Below are 13824 nucleotides of genomic sequence, written 5' to 3' on the forward strand. Positions count from 1 at the left end.
ATTAACAACAACTTAAACATAAATGACAACAAATTATTACTAGCCACAACAGCTGTTGATCCACGACATCGACTTTCCCTTGTTACCTCAAAAAAAATGTTAAAAAGCAGCTTAAATTTACTGTTAAAAAGCATATCTCTTTCGAGGGAGATCAAACTGGTAGTTCTCCTATATTGCCACCAGAAAAACCAAAACCACAACCCTTTTCAAACTTGATTTGGAGAAGTTTTCAAACTACTGTTTTTTGTTTAAAATAGAATCTAACACAGCTACACAGGAGGACGAGCTGCAGGATTCTATTGATGAAAAAATTTGTTTTTTTAAATAAAAAAAATTACAATTTTATAGTTAAAACTACAATATTTTAACAAGATTTTATTTACTTTATAAATTTTAAATGGTTTTTTTATATCTAATTTGATAAGCTCTTACTTTTTTTATATATAGTAATATTAATAAAAAAAAGAAAAAATACGAACTAAATCGATACATTTAGATATAAAAATACTTTACAGCTTTTATTTAAAAAGCAGCAATGAAAAGCGATAAACAAGATGAATTTGATTTTGATGCACTTCAACATAAATTAGGAGGTTTCAGTTACTATCAAGTGCTTGTCGTTTTATTGGTATCTGCTTTTACTTTTGGCGTTGGTCCTGTCAGCCAAATGGCTGTTTTCATAGCTGCTACTCCTGAGTTTAGGTCAGTTTCTAATAAGAAACTCAAATACAGTAATTAAACTTCATTTGTACTTAATAAAATGCTCTACAAAGTGTTTCGTAACAAATATATTTAAACACTTTACGTTTTCAACTATTGCTCAGTAAAGTCTTTACTAAATTTGATCGTGTTTTAATCGATTTTCTTTAATATTGTAACTAAGTTCATTTAATAAGTAAAGTCATGTTTAAACTTATTATAGCTTTATTAGTAGGAGTATCAATTTTTTTTTGTCTCTTTTAATAAAGTGTGTAAAGAGTAGTGATGTACCGGACCCACAATTTCGGGTCCGGCCGGACCCGGATCCGGACTTTTTTTTCAAATTAGAATCCGGCCGGAACCGGATCCGGACTTTTTTTTTCAAATTAAAATCCGGCCGGAACCGGACCCGGACTTTTTTTTCAAATTAGAGTCCGGCCGGAACCGGATCCGGACTTTTTTTTTAAATTAGAATCCGGCCGGATCCGGATATTAGACTAAATGGCAATATCCTGCCGGACCCGGACCCGGATAGTGAGTCCGGTACATTACTAGAATAAACTAGCCTGAGTCAGAATGAGGTTTTTAAAACTGAAAAAAAAAAGAACTTTAATCTAATAATAAGTAGAACAGCTAGCAACAAGGTTTCCAAAATTGGGTGTTATTTACAATAAAAATCTGAAATCAAGTTCTTGAACAATATACACTAGAAAATTACAAAATATTGAAATTGTATCAGCTCAAACTCATTTAAAGTCTAAAAGAAAACTAGCCTGATTTTTTATAAAAAACTAAACTAGCCTGAGGCAGTTCAAAGTTTTATAAAATTCCCAAAAATTTTCAAACTAGCAGGGTTGCCACTGTTTAAGTCAATAAAACTAGCTAAAGTGAGTATAAACAAGCCTGAGTCAGAATGAGTTTTTTAAAAACTGAAAAAAATACTTTAATCTAATAATCAGTAGAACAGCTAGCAAAGGTTGACAACTTAGTAGTAAAGTTGTGGACTGATTGTGGTGCACTTAACTTATTAGTACTACCCATCATAATTAAATCCTGCCTTATTTAATTAATATCTATCAAATACTCAATTCTAACTGAGACTACTTTCTGTAATCAGACACGACAGTTTTGAGTGATGAACCTTTTATATAAAACTCAATAAGAAATACTAGCATATACAAAATTATTAATTACTTTGGTAACACTTTAAAAACTGGAAGCTATTTAAATCTATATCAAAAGACTTAAAACAAAAAACTAAAAATTAAATAAAACTTTTAGTAAACAAGAAACTGTAAAATTTTTAATAAACTATTAGACTAAAAACCTGGCTTAAATATTTAACAATTAAACACCTGTTAAAATATTCACTTTTAAAACAAAACACTACTTACAATAAGCATTCACAATAAAGTTCAAGATATTTTGTTGCTTCAAGCTACACACCAAACTAACTAACTGCTTACATATAAATTGCCTGTCAAGTTTTGATGTTTTGTTGCATGAGTATTTAGTTTGAAACATTTCGTCATATGATTCTCATTGGCTCGTACATTCAACCGTATTAACTCTAAATATTCTCTGAGCTCAACTTTAAACAATAAATGATGCAAGTATTCATTCCAAAGTTTTCAATTTTACAACATACGTAAAGAGTTGCATTTCATGAAATGTTTATTTCATAGTTTAAATGTAAACAAATATAAATTAGTTACGTGTACAAAATGAGCCAATCACGGTATGTGTTTAATTTTAACTGACGAAAATGATTCTTAACAATTTTACACAGGGTTTGTTTTTGAAAAAATACCTTTCAGTATGCTCTTTTTTACTAACTAGATCCGGGTCCGGCCGGATCTCTGTTAGGATCCGGCCGGAACCGGATCCGGACTTTTTTTTCAAATTAAAATCCGGCCGGAACCGGACCCGGACTTTTTTTTCAAATTAGAATCCGGCCGGAACCGGACCCGGACTTTTTTTTCAAATTAGAATCCGGCCGGAACCGGATCCGGACTTTTTTTTCAAATTAGAATCCGGCGGATCCGGATATCAGACAAAAATGGCAATATCCGGCCGGACCCGGACCCGGATAGTGAGTCCGGTACATCACTAGTAAAGAGTAATTGAAAGCCAACTTTTTTGCAAGATTATTTAGTTAAGTAAGCCCTTTTTATAACGACAAATAAACTTTTGTTTTAAAAAACTAACATATCTTAAAACATAAAATACATTTGTTATTCTTGTATGTATAATAAATAATTTAGTTTTGTATAGGACATTATATATTTTATAAGTAAGTTTTTGTCTTTATTTATATAAATTTTTGAGATGTATAATTCGTTCATAATTTAAAAAAAATATAAGTACTATTAAACTATGTTTAAAAAAGTATATAAAAGTCCCCTTAAAGCTAATTAAGTCAAAAACTTTAAATTGTTTGTTTTACAATAAATTATAATGTTTAAAAAAGATGATTATTTTCATTAAATACTTATTGATAGCTGTCCGTCTGAAAGTTTTCAAGAGTACGCTAGAGATCTTAACTGGACATTAAAAGATCAAAACAATGCAATTAAGGAGGACCTTTTGCAACAAAACAAAGTTAGTAGTTGTTTTGATAAATGGAAAACAATCTTAAACGTCTAATAATTTCTTAATGAAAGTGTTAACATAGTAAAATTTTGATATTGATTTACCAGACCCGGATATGGCCTGATTGAAAAATACTTGATGGCTCACTTTTTTTGTAGATAATACGACAAAAACACATGGTTTAGAAGATTTTTGCAATTAAAATAATAAAAATCTGAAAAAATAGTTTGATTTTTATATCAAACACTTAATGATATCACAATTTAGTAGTTTTTACAGACAAAACATATCATAGTTAATAAATATCCGGATTCAGTCAGACTTATTTGTAAATATGGTGAATCACTAGTTTTAAAATAGTGATTTTGAGATTATTTTAAACAAAAACACATTTTTTTAGAAAGCTGATTTCTGTTACAACTACGAGCTATCAAACGAAACAGTGAAGTGCTTGAATAGTAGTTTGGTTGATTGTTCTATTTCGTTTGAGAAGGGAAAAGAGTGTAAAGAAAACTTCATTTTCGCCACCGAAAACTTCAAAAGTACAGTCTTAACTGACGTGAGTAATTTTATTCTAACTAAAAAAATGACTCTTTTACCGAAATTAGAATAACTAAGTAAGCTATAATATTTATTAAATCATTAATAGATAAAAATATTGCACTTGGTAAATAAAATAGAACTACTTAATGTTAAAAGTTTTTATCTAAGTAGAGCTAAAAATGTTTTTACAGCATTAAATAATAGAAACAAAAGTATTTTTTCAAAATAAAAGTGTTACATAACTTTATTAAAATTACTTTAAAAAGTATCACCTTAAGTTAAAACAAAAAATTAAGCTCAAACTTTTTAAATAGTTGTAACCAAGTAATTCTATTTATTTAATAATATAACTAATAAAATAGAAACTTATTTTTTTACGTTTTAAGAAATACACTTTTACCAACGTGAATTAAACTCGAAAACAACATTTACTAAATTTTAGTACAATGTGGTATGTGACAACTCGATTTGGAACACAATTGCAAACAGTCTGTTTTTCGCAGGATTTTTTTTGGCTCGTTTATAACCGGACCTATTTGTGACTGGTCAGTTTTTCAAATTGTAGTTGATTAAAATGATAATAACTAACAGTTTTTTTTATTTCTCTTAAAGATTGTTCACGATTTTCTCACCTGCGAACTAGATGAGAAAATTTGTTTAAGAGAAAACTGAGGGTAAAACAAATTTAACAGAAGTTTAAAAAAAAATAGTTTTGCCCTTTTTCAACATCCTTATAAAATCTTAAAAATTGTCAACAAAAATAAAAAAAAATTATTAAGTTTGAGGTTTGATTTCGGAGCAACGATTGATTTTAAACATTTTTTGTTTTTCGAATAAAACATAATTTTTCTTTCATTAATGATGTTTTAAAACTTATCTACTCTTAAAAAGGTTTAAATAGATTTTTTTAGTTTAAACCTTAAGAATTTCTAGCACAAAAAAAATTTAACAAAAAAAATAAGAACTCTTAGAATCTTAGGTAAATATAAAACTAAATTTGTAAACATTCTACAATATCGGAATATTAGTGTTAAAAAATTTCTATAAAACAGTTTCTTAGTAATTATGCAAAAAAAGGTTTTAAATACATAAACATGGCTAGTAATATAACTGCTTTAATACAGTTAATGATTTTCAAAAACCATAAACCATCGTTTTTTAAATTACTAAAGTAAAACACTGTACAGTGCATTAAAAAAGTTTAAAAAAATTAAGATGTTTATTTTTAGTTCAAAAACATTCTTACATTTAAAAGTATTTTATATTTTATAAATTAATGCAAACCTTTTGTTGTAAAACAAAAAAAATAATTAAAGTATAAACATAAACTTAAAAATGAATACCTATTTCATCAGCAAAGTATTATTTGACCTTTAAACTACGATTATTTGATTTTTTTTTAGGTTTGGAAGAAAAAAAGGAATTTTGTTGTCTTGGGCAAGCTATTTAGTATTTCAGTGTGCAATTTCATTTTCACAAAGTTTTTCGATGTACACAATATTAAGAATCTTTGCTGGTACTTCCTACATTTTTGTATATATCGCCGTATTTACGCATGGTAAATTAACTCTTAAATATTTATTTAAGTTTAAAAAGTTATATGATAATGACACTAATTTAAGCTTTGAGGATCGTTTCAGAAGTTGATTACTTTTTTTTTTAAATAAAAGTTTTTTCTAACAGTGTATTTCAGTTAGCTGATAAAGTTTACAACTTTTTACTGAAAAAATAGTATACTTACGTTTAAATTATAAGTATTCAAAACACAGCTGTTTTTATACAAAAAAGTTTCTTTTACTTATATAACTTCCAAATAATAATCTAAGTTTATACCTTTCGATTCCACAAAAAATATATAAAATACACTGTATACATTTAATATTTTAACTTCATGCATTTTAAACTTTACCATACAATACAATCATATATTTGATCGTTTAATACATTTAAACAAAACTTTAATGTTCCACACTTTATACCTATGAATTTAAAACTCGCATACTACCTCTAATTGTTTTAAATAAACGTTAAAAAAAACAACTACAAACAAGTTAAAATTCAGCTGTTGAAATGGCACCGACCAAGTACAGGACTTACACGGCGCTTTGGATTTCTCTTTCAACCTCGCTCGCTCACACCACCCTGGCCATGGTCGCTTACTTTTTTCGAGAGTGGAGAACTTTGGTACAAGTGACGACTCTTTGCTGTCTTCCCTTCTCGACCATTCTTTTCTATTTGCCTGAATCTCCGAGGTAGACTAAAGTGTGACAAAAATAAAAAGAAAAAATTGTAGAAAAATGTTTTTTTTTTGTTATCGTCATAAACTTTAACTTAAATAGGTAGTTCTATTTTTATTTTAGTCCATTTAAGGATATTATATATATTTTTTAAAACCAATGTTAATTTAGAAAACATACAACTCTACTAAATATATCTTTACGATTGTAAAAAAAAATAAAGCTCATTTAAACACGATAATGCATTTATAATAAATAGATGGTTGATTTCTCAAGGAAGAGATGAGGAAGCTAAGTTGATTGTTGAAAAATTTGCTAGATCTAACAAAACAGTTTTGGAAAAAGATGATTGGCAGCTAGTTATCAAGACAGAATCTTTAAAAGTTTAATGTTGCTTTTCTTTTAAGTACAGACTCAATACATAAGTATTTGAATGTAACTCAGTAATGTTTTTTGTTTAATTTTTAAAGATTTATTTAAGTCTTTATTCTATAAAACTCTGTTTTAGAATTTTTTTTAAAAAAGTATACGAATATACTTAATAACGTGATAATATTATAAGTTTTTTATCTTAGCTACTAATTAAATTAACCTAAGGTATATCGTAACAATTAATGATGTGGTTATACTGTTAATATTGCAAACAAAACCTGTTTGTTTAAATCTTGTATATCTTATTATTACTCATACTGCATAATTTACATCGGTCTGAATTTAAAACTATTACAGTAAGTAAAAACGTATATTTCTATTTTAAGTCAACAAAGATTTAAAAAAACTTAAACATCATACCACACAAATTTAGAGAATGCATTTCAAAAAAGACATCAAGTACTCAGTTATAGACTTGTTTAAAAAGCCAAGAACGAGAATTGTATCATTTTTTATTTCATTTACATGGTTCACAGTGTGTTTTGTGTACTACGGATTAATTTATAATGTTCAAAATCTTGCAGGTTGTTAAACTTTTATTTTTTTTGGTTATACTGTATTTTTAAGCTGTTCAAATTAACGCTTTTTTACAATTTTTAAACTTATTATTTGTTCTAATATAATTTACTTTTAATAATAACAGTACATTAATTTAATTTGAAAATTTAAAAAAATTCGAACTTACAATTATATATTTACTAAACTAATGTTTTAATTATTTATTTTTCCTTAGAAAACTTAAAATCTTTAATTTATAAGGAAATATATAATAGAATAGTAAAACTAAATTTTAGGTAGCATCTACGTTAATGGTCTAATGAATGCCGGTATAGAAATAATAGGAAATCTCATGTGTCTTTTAGTTTATCGAACTGGAAAAAGAAAATTAACTAGTTTTTGCTATTTCCTTTCAGGAATAGCATGCCTTCTTTCTTGTATAGCTTCATTTTCTTTTTCAAGTTTTGGTAAGCAGAAATTTTTCATTTCACAAACAGTTTGTATTATACTTTTACCGTTTCTTTTAACTTAATAACTACTTTGGCAGGTCAAGCAGCCAGCACAGCTTTTGCATTGATAGGAAAAATGGGGTCTCAAGCATGCTTTTTGCTCATATACAGCATTACAGCTGACATGTACCCGACCGTGCTCAGGTTTAAAGTTGTTTTATTGTGTATAAAACTTTAAAAATGAAATTTATTAAAAAAAAGTGTTGATTAAGATTTTTAAACTTATTTTTCTAGTATTCAATAAACTAAATAACTTAAAATAATCGAATATTTATAGCTCTTTTTTAAAGGTTACTCATTGATTATGAAAAGTTATACATTCTTTTTTTTTTTAGCTAATAATCTGTTTTTATAAAAAACGGTTAAAAAACTTATAAACAAGCCTAATTAACCTTTAAAAAAATGTCTTGAAAACACAAAAGTATAATTTTGTAAATTTCACTATTTAATACTTCGGGGCTGAGATAAACGTCATATTAACAAATAAGTTTTTTAAAAACAAAAACAAGTTAAGCTTTTTTGTTTGTTTTTTTGTGCATCAAAATTTAAAAAAAAAAACGCAAATTTAAGCAGTGTAGATATCATAACTAAATAAGACTTCAATTTGATAAACGAAACCTAAAAAAAAGATCAGTTATTATTAAAAAAAAGTTAAGTACAATAACATGCCTCAAAATTTGCCTGTTGAGCCTTAAGTCAAAAGTACAAAGGTATGCAGTGAAAAAACTACAAAAAGTTGAAATATAGGTTTTAAATGTCAAACCTATGAAATACTAAAATGTAAAGTTACGCTGAGGATAAGTGTACTTAAAGTTAAAAATAGTTTATAGGCATTTTGGTTAACCTTTAAAAACAATACTTTGTGCTAGAACTATTTTTCTATTTTTTTACAAACGCGAAATTTACTTAAACAAATACTCAGGAGTACTGGGGTTGGTTTAGGCTCAATGATGTCACGGCTCGGAGGCATGGTAACCCCTTTTACCTTGGAATTTTACAAAACGTTTCCTTGGCTACCACAGGTATGGTATATATTGTTAATAACTAACTAAAAATTAAATATTTGTCCAAGAGCAACACATTTATCTTTATATGTAGCATCGTGTATTGTTTTAAAATTTAAAGTTTAAACTGTTAAACTTAGCTTATTTATTTTTCGAAATTAAGTTTAAAATTTACTTTTAAAAAAATGTTTATTCAAATCAAACACAAGTTTGGTGGTATACTATCAAGCAATTTTCTTTTAATCTTTTTAGTAAATTATGCTGCTTATTTTTGTATTATTGTTTTACTTTACCAATTTAGATAAAGTATCAACAACTATGATTTTTTGTAAAAGTTGATCAAAAAACTAAACAGTCATTTAATAATACCCTTAAAAGCACGGTATCTTTTTTTATAATCTTATTCTAGAAAGTTAAGTTACGACTGATTGTATTTTTCATCTGCTAGTTTTATTTTAATGTTAATCAACTGAAATGTAGTACTTGTGACATTTAGAAACACAAAAACAGAAAAATAAAACTATCATAGCTGAAACCTACGTACACAACTTAATGTTATGATTAAGTATTTCTTTATTTTATTAACTCAGTTGTTGTATAAAAGTTAAATATTTTTTTGTAGTGTACATTTCAAGTTAAAACAATCGACTTTTAATATTCTAGACTAGTTTCAATACTTATTATAAAGGGTAAATTAATAACCTATTTAAGTATTTTCTAAAGTACAAATTAAAAAGTTAACAGTGCATATAAAAAGTCATAACACTAAAGTTTCTCAAATCTTACTTTTGGTGTATCAATTGTTTAAAGAACCTTCTTTATACTTAATGTAATACTTGAAGTACTTTGAAGCAAAGCTGTAATAATTTGAGTTTTCGTGAACTCAAAAGTTTTGATTGCTTTGATTTACTACAGTTAAATCGTCATTCGTATAGTATTGATAAATTAAATACTAAAACTGTTAAATTTAGTACATTTTAGTTTAAAAAAGCCTAATTTTTACCACGACATTACTACAGTTACATTTTAAAATATTTTTGATACTTGACACCTAACTAAAGGTTAAGTTTTATTTTATGCTATAGTTTATTGAACGATAAAAAAAAACGCTCAAAGTGTTTAGTCTTAGAACCTGGTGCACGAGGAACCTTTTGGTTATCGAGTCGCACACCACGGATACCTTTTAATGTCTTGTCCAAAACAAATTTATTTACAGATACATTAATATTACTTGGGCTAAAACTATAAAATTTTATTAAAGTGATATTTCAAACATTTTTAATTAAATGAACACAGATTTAAAACTAGTGAAGTTTTTTAAGTGAAGATACCAAAGTATTAAGAGAGTTAATATTAAGAATTTGAAAAAAAAACTAGTTAGAAAAAGTAATGTCTATAATTCAAAGTAGCTAAACTGATATGATGAGGTGTTAGTGAGTTAGAAGATTAAGAGTGAAGTTTAACTTTAATTTGAAGTTGTATTTAGTTAGAATGAAAAATGTTAAGTTAAGTAAATACGAGTAAATTTTATATTTTTATTATATAAATAGTTACTTATTTTTGTACAATATTGATACTTAAAAAAAAATCTATAACAAATTAGTTCAATAATCAACTGTTTATTCAAATTACTTAATTAAATCCTTTACAAAACAGTATGTGCTAGGTTACTCCAACTGAAATAGCTAATTGCCTTTACTCAGAAATACATTTATCTATTTTGTTTATATACTGGTAAAGATAATTACCTTATATATGTTAAAGTTTGTTTTGTAATATCCATTTTCCACGACATTAATCTGAAACACAGCTCCAAATATTTTTCTTTGATGCAAATACTATTTTAGTAAACACTCATCTTCTTTTATCGAAATATTTTCGAATTTGTTTCTTTAGTAGTAAGCTTCTTTCTGCACAAGTTCATAAAATATTAAAACTTTTTATAGTTTTATTGTCCGGAAGTGCAGCAAGTAGTTTTACAACAAAAATAGTTTTCAAAAGATCTTCGAAAACTTTAGTAATGTTCGTGTATTAAAATGTTTATCAAATTTAAATTAACAGTTTTTCAATTTATATGTCTTTAATTTTATTGATAAGTAACAGTGATAGTAAAAAAAAATTAAAAAAAAAAAAAAAAAAAAACTTAAAAAAAAAGCTTATCAACCAAGGGTAAGGGTTAGGGGTAACAGTAATGGTAAAAAAAAAACTTAATTAAAAAAATCAATAAAATTAATAAAAAGAAAAAAAATTAACCCGTGCAAAATTGTCTGCTCGTGCAAAAGTATCTTCGTGCAAATTTATCTTATTGCAATTGTGTGCATTCGTGCAATTTTGTTCCCTCGAGCAATTTTGTACGCTCGTGCAATTTAGACAGCTACCCAATAAAACTATATACGAAAACTATGATTTTAAACTATGTAAATTGGTTTATTTTATTTATTTATTTAAAAAACTACTTTTAAATTAATTAAATACGGATTTTTATAAGTGATTTTTAAAATATTTAAATTAAATATATGTGAAAAATTGTAAATTATCTTTTATGAGTATTTTTATTAAGTTTTAGTGAATACTTGTAACAATTTTACTAAAGTTCTGCTACAAAAATAAAGTATAAAGTCAATTTGTTAGATATTTTAAGTTTACTTTAAAATTACTAAAATATTTATTAAGTTATTACTTATATGATACAGTTTCTTTTGTGAACGTTAGTTATGAAAAAGTAAGATATTTGTTCGTATCAAACTATTCGTCTCTTAATATAACTATAATTAAAAGTTATAAGCTGCTTATTCATTACTTAAACGTTAAAAATAATTCTAAAAACAGACAGTCTTTGGTATTTTGGGAGTCATAGCTGGGTTCGTGTGTTTGATGTTTCCTGAAACTGAAGACTCTGTTTGTCTGACAACACTGGAAGAAACAGAACAGTTCTTCCTTTCTAAAATGAATTTTTACAACAAAATGTTCGGGTAAGTTTATGAGCTTTACACTAAAAAAAAACAAAAATATAAAAATTTAAAGTGTTGATAAATTTACAGTTTATAAGTTTTAAAGTTCATACATATTTATTTTGATTATGTTTAATTTTTATTGGACAATAAATTTTACTAAATTAGTTTTCTACACTGTTTTAGTTAAATTAATTTTATGTAATTTGTTTGAGGTAGATAGATAAAGAAAAAAGTATTATGCTTTAAATAACTAAAACTAAACTATCCTTAGCTTAAAAATGTTAAAACATTGGCAACAAAACAATATAAGGTTTCAAGTTGAATGTATATAATTCTGTACCTAAATCTTGTTTTATGTGAAGTAATATAACATACAATTTTATGCATCTCTTTACAATTAAAAGATGTTAAATAAAACTTACATTAGAACAAAGAAAACTGAGTGCAACAATAAAAACGAAAGTCTAGAAATGAAAATAGCCACTGAGGATCTTCCGCTGTTGTAAAGTGTCATACAATTGACAAAATTTCGTAAAACGAAAACGTTTCTGATGTTTTTCTGTTTCTTAAAAATAGATTTAAGTTAATTAATGATATCCAACATTTTTGTAAATTTATTTTGATTTTTTGACCTAAAAAATTATCATTTAATTTTACTCTGCTAATAATTAACTCATTATCGTTTATTAAAATGATAAAAATGAAGTGTTATAACCTGCTAATTTCAAAAAGTTCTACTCGTTTTTTACACTGTATATTGTAACTGAAACCGTATTCTTATTTGTTGTATAGCTAAAAAATTAGTCATATTTAACATACTTTAAAATTAATTAAAATTTAAAAGTAAACTTGTAAAGGTAAATTTGCTAATACATACCAACTATAAGTTAAAGTATATATAAAACTTCATTGCAATAAATAGTTTTCGATAAACTAACTAAGGGATAAGCTTGGTTATATATGTAACTCAGACCTGGCGGTTACTGACTATAACGCGCTATTATATTCTTAGTTATAACATAATTATAGGTATCCTTAGATAGTTCTACGCTAGTGATAGACTGATCTCGTTAACTAATAAAGCAGGTTTATAAATAGTAAATTGAACTTATACTATTACTCTAATAGGTTATAAGTGTTGATTGAACCTAAACCACTATTTATTGAAATAGGTTTACAAAGCTGTTAGATAATTTAAACTATTGTTTGTTTAAGTAGGTTTATAAGGTTGTTAGAAAACTTAAACTACTTGTATAGTTGAAATCGAGTCTATAAGTTTAGATAAATTTACAATAAATAAATGTGCAAAAAATACAACAAACTGTACTAGGAAATTAATACGAAATAAAATACTTTGGCTTTACAACCACAGTTCATTACAATCGATGGTGAACAAAAATCTCAGAAAATAACAAAGCTAAAGTGTAGGTAAAGTCGAAACAAACTAAAAAAAAAACTAACCAAGCAAAAACCAAAGTCAACCAGCCAAACTAAAACAACTTCGCTAATTTTAACATGGAATAATTTAGAGAAGAGAAAGAAAGAATGACTCTCTACCCCTACAGAGCGGCTACATCGAAATCCAAAAAGTATGATACTAGTTAAAAGTTTTAACATACCTTTGTCTTAACGTGTTATAATTTAACTAAATAAAAGTATGTTAAAAAAACCAACAAAAACTAACAAATCCTAAAAACATGGTTTAATTAGTTTGTTAGTGCTGTTTATTATATAAAATAAAAGCGTTTAAAAAGTTTGGTCTAACGACCTGATGTACGAAAAAACCTTTTTGTTTGTGAGTCATATACCACGGATACAGTTTGATGTTGTGTTTAGGACTACTGCCTTGAAAAGCAGGTTAGTAATTGATGCTGTTAAAACATTGCTACCTGGCAAATCAAATTATAGTAATATTTTCGTTTAAGATGCACATAAACTTTCATAATGCACAATAAAACACAACTAACTATGAAAAAGATAACAAAGTAAAAGTATCATGATCTTATTACAACTCTTTAGCTTGAGTAATTTTTTTAGTTAGGTAAAAAACAAACTTAGTTTATAGTTAAAAAATTTCAGCATTTATTATTATCATTTGCCTTTGAATTTATAAATTTAAATATGTTCTTGCATTTTTAAAAGATTTTTAAGAAAAACGTGTGATAAATAAACTACTTTTTTTTTATAACTGACCAACTAAGCTTATTGAAATTGCAATAAGCAAAATTCTTATAAACTAGCTGTAGAATTAGGTTGTAAGTAAAGAAGTATTATTTCTCTAAAATTATCAAAAATTTGTTACTAAAGAAAAAAAATAAAAAGTTTTAATTAAAGGGAAAACTTTAAAATATCAAAG

General features: G+C 26.1%; 1 pseudogene; it reads left to right on the forward strand.

Moving 5' to 3' along the window:
- Nucleotides 1-535: 535 nt before the first annotated feature.
- LOC145848883 (solute carrier family 22 member 6-B-like) lies at nucleotides 536-13057 on the forward strand (annotated as a pseudogene).
- The last annotated feature ends 767 nt before the right edge of the window (nucleotides 13058-13824 follow it).

The sequence above is a fragment of the Thalia democratica genome, unplaced genomic scaffold, assembly GCF_965202585.1.
Source record: "Thalia democratica unplaced genomic scaffold, ktThaDemo2.hap1.1 HAP1_SCAFFOLD_1812, whole genome shotgun sequence".
NCBI classification, from domain to species: domain Eukaryota; kingdom Metazoa; phylum Chordata; class Thaliacea; order Salpida; family Salpidae; genus Thalia; species Thalia democratica.